Source organism: Kogia breviceps, chromosome 11 (genome assembly GCF_026419965.1).
Source record: "Kogia breviceps isolate mKogBre1 chromosome 11, mKogBre1 haplotype 1, whole genome shotgun sequence".
Classification (NCBI taxonomy): Eukaryota; Metazoa; Chordata; class Mammalia; order Artiodactyla; family Physeteridae; genus Kogia; species Kogia breviceps.
In genome coordinates this window covers 60,413,175-60,417,580 of record NC_081320.1, presented here as the reverse complement: position 1 = coordinate 60,417,580, position 4,406 = coordinate 60,413,175, and the positions used below count along the sequence as shown (strand labels likewise).

At 35.3% G+C, this 4,406-nt stretch overlaps 1 pseudogene; it reads left to right on the top strand.

The window, feature by feature from the left end:
* The first annotated feature begins 2,630 nt into the window (after positions 1 to 2,630).
* LOC131765006 (ubiquitin-ribosomal protein eS31 fusion protein-like) lies at positions 2,631 to 3,090 on the top strand (annotated as a pseudogene).
* Positions 3,091 to 4,406: the final 1,316 nt, after the last annotated feature.

Here is a 4,406-nt window from a genome sequence, read left to right as displayed (position 1 = left end):
TTAATGGACATTGTGAATAATGCTACTATAAACATTCATGTACAAGAATCTGTTTCAGTAACTATTTTCAGTTCTTTTGAGTTTATGCTTAGAAGTAAAATTGCTAGGTCATATGAAATTTTGTGTATAACTTTTCAAGGGATGGGCAAACTATTTCTACAGTGGTGGCACCATTTTTACTTGTCATTTTTCATTTTTTTCTAATATTATTATTATAGCCATCTAGTGAACGTTTGGAATGGTATCTCAATAAGTTTTTAGGTAAAAGATGAAAGCATAATCAATGAAAGAAAAAACTGTTAAGTTGGGCTCCACTAAAATAGCAACTTCTCTGAAAAAGATGCTGTTACGAGACTGGAAAGACAAGCCAAAGACTGGGAGGAGAAAAAGCTTTGACAAACACGTGTCAGATATAGGACTGTTATCCAAAATAAACAAAGAACTCTTAAAGCTCAAGTAAGAAAATAGACAATCCATTTCTTTAAAAATGGGCAATATTTGAACAGACACCTCACCAAACAAGATATGCAGATGACAAATAAGCATATGACAAATAAGGCTCAACATCATTTATAATTAGAAACCTTCAAATTAAGACAACAATAAGATCGTCTTTACCAATTTTTTCAGATTCCACATATATGCGTTAATATATGATATTTGTTTTTCTCCTTCTGACTTATTTCACTCTGTATGACAGTCTCTAGATCCATCCATGTCTCTAGACACAGACTTAGAGAACAAACTTATGGATACCAAGGGGGAAAGGAGGGGTGTGAGCTGAATTAGGAGTTTGGGATTGACATATATACACTATTGATACTATGTATAAAATAGATAACCTAATGAGAACCTACTGTATAGCACAGGGAGCTCTACTCAATGCTCTGTAGTGACCTAAATGAGAAGGAAATCCAAAAAAGAGGGGATATATGTATACGTATAGCTGATTCACTTTGCTGTACAGTATAGACTAACACAATATTGTAAAGCAACTGTACTCCAAAAAAAAAAAAAAAAAAAAGGCAACAATAAGATCCCAGTACATACCTAGCAGAATGGTTAAAATCCAAAAAAACCTGATAATAATAGTTGATGGTGAGGTTGTGGAACAAGAGAAACTCTTATTCTTTGCTGGTAGGGGTACAAAATGTATGGCCACTCGAAGAGAGTTGGGTAGTTTCTTACAAAGTTAAACATAATCTTGCTATATGATCCAGCAGTCACACTTCTGGATATTTAAACTGTTCTAAAACTCATGTCCACACAAAACCCTGTAGCTTATGCTTATAGCTGCCTCATTCACAATAGCCAAACCTGGAAGGAACCAAGATGTCCTTTAACAGGTGAATAGATAAACAAACTGTGGTATAGGCATACAATGGACAGTTTTTCATCAGCAAAAAGAGATGAGCTATCAAGCCACAAAATGACATGGATGAACCTAAAATGCATATTGGTATGTGACAGCAGTCAATATGCAAAATGGTATATATTGAGTGTTTCCAATTAAATGACATTCTGGAAAAGGCAAAACTATAGAATAAAAAGATGAGTGATGCTGAGAGTTCAAAACAAGTGCATGATATTTGAATAGGTGACGCACAATGTTTTTTTTTTTCCATGTGGTACAATATTTATAATATATATAGTTTCAGTATGGTGAAACTATTCTGTATGGTAATATAATGTTATTATATGACATTATCCATTTGTCAAAATCCACAGAACTTTGCAAAGTGAAGTTTAATGAATGCAATTAAAAAATATTTAGGAGGTTGGACTTCCCTGGTGGCGCAGTGGTTGAGAGTCCGCCTGCTGATGCAGGGGATATGGGTTCATGCCCCTGTCTGGGAAGATCCCACATGCTGCAGAACGGCTAGGCCCGTGAGCCATGGCCTCTGAGACTGCGCATCCGGAGCCTGCGCTCCGCAACAGGAGAGGCCATAGCAGTGAAAGGCCCGCATAACGCAGAAAAAAATATATATATATATATTAGGAGGTTCGGTAAATCCCAGGAAAAATTGGAGGATGACAAACAATGTAACTGTATTACAAATATATGAAACAACTTTGCTGAAGGGAATGGGGAGAAAAGGCACCAACCTAAGTAACTGGAAATGAATGAGATCTGTGAGACTAAAGGTAAAAGGAATTGCACACAAGCACTGTTCCTTAGTTGGTGAAGTTTTTCCCAGTGGGATATGGGTTAACAGTTCTGATACTGCTATATATGTATACTGGAATTCAAACAATTAAGTACATAGGTGGAAGATGGTAGGAGCCAGGTTACTCATACAAATGAGAACTTACAAATAAACAAGGGGAAGAGGCAAGAATCATCCATATGGTAATAGATTAGAGTTAGACACATCAGTGTAAACTCATATTTAGCTTAATATAGATACAGAGAGTTACATATAAAAATATTTATGGATACATGTTTATACATGGACTAGTAAACACACATGTATTTCCTTGCTTTGTCAGTGAAAATGGCCTAACAGCAAAGAAAACCCAGCAACAATAAGCACATCTAGCATCCAGTGTTTAATTTTTAATGCCATTCTCCAATTTAAAAAAAGAACTTCCCTTTCGGATCCACCATCTGCGGTGGCACCTCCACCAATATGCAGATTTTTGTGAAGACCCTGACAGGGATGGCCATCACTCTTGAGGTTGAACCCTCAGATACAATAGAAAAATGTAAAGGCCAAGAGCCAGGACAAGGAAGGAATTCCTCCTGACCAGCAAAGACTGATCTTTGCTGGCAAACAACTGCAAGATGGACGTACTTTGTCTGACTACAACATTCAAAAGGAGTCTACTCTTCATCTTGTAGTGAGACTTCATGGTGGTGCTAAGAAAAGGAAGAAGTCTTACACCACTCCCAAGAAGAACAGGCATAAGAGAAAGAATGTTAAGCTGGCTGTCCTGAAATACTATAAGGTGGATGAGAACAGTAAAATCACTTGCCTTCATCGGGAGTGCCCTTCAGATGAATGTAGTGCTGGATTTTTTATGGCCAGCCACTTTGACAGACATTATTGGGTCAAATATTGTCTGACCTATTGTTTCAACAAACCATAGACAAGTAATTGTATATTGGCTAATAAAAGACATGAACTAATGAAAAAAAAAAAAACTTCTTGGAGAAATGACTGATTCTAAGACTGGGGTACACATGTATAATATGAATATCAAAGATATTTTAGTGCTAGAAAGTAAGAAAATACTCAAAAATAATAATAAGACACATCAATGGGTGAAAGTCAAAGGGGGGACACAGGAGCTATCTGAAAGAACTCTCAATGGACAAAACCAGAAGAAGTTGAAACAACAATAAATAAAGTAGTATTGGATTATTTGGATTGTATACCAAGGCATAAAACAAATGTGCATGAGTCCATATTGATATAAACAAATAATTGAATAAATAAATAAACCTGAGAGAAGAGACCAATATGCCATGTAGAAGTATTCCAACTAATTTGTGCAGCTATTCTAACTTAAAGGAAGAAGAGTATGACTTCCCTGTCCTTAAGTATGCTTTGGGCATTGCAACTTCCTTCTAAAGAGTACAGTATGGAGGGAGGATAAAAAGAGAATAACTTTATGATGGAGGCACCTGAAAAGCATTAATTCAACAAGATGATCAGGGTCAACATTAGCAGTAAAAAATCATGTTTAATAGTATGCACCCTTAATATGATGTAATGAAAATGGTACTTTAGCTTTTTGGCCATCTTCTCAAAAACTGATAACCTCAATCTAATCATGAGAAAAACATCAGACAAATTCCAATAGAGGGCTCTTATATAGAATATCTGACCAGTACTTCTCAAAACAGTCAAGGTCATCAAAAACAAAAAGTCTGAGAAACTGTGACAGCCATGAAGAATCTAAAGAGACAAGACAACTAAACATAAATGTCAGGAAAAGAACATTAAGTAAAAATAAAGGAAACCTGAATCAAGTATGGACTTTTAAAATAATGTATCAATATTCATTCACTAAGAGTAAAGAAGCTATCATTTTAAGTAAACTAACTTAAATTCATAAAAGATCAGTAGTGTTCTTTACTGGTTTATAAAAGTAAATATATTATTACCTCCCACTGAGATAATATGGCAGGTTTGCCTTTAATTGGTAGAGATTAATTTTATAAAGGTCTGAAGAGCCTTTACCTTTAGATTCTAGCTATTCCATTTTTTCCCCAAGGCAGAAGACCACAAAAAGGAAACCCGTCTTAAAATGTCTACTGTAAAACAGTTCTGTCTCTTACTTTGGGAAAATGCATTTTAATGATTTCATTGTCTTGAGTGAAAAATTTTTTAAGCTTTCTGTCGTAACATTTAAGTCTGAGTCTATATGAAATGGGTTCATGGGTTTATTTCAAAATCAAA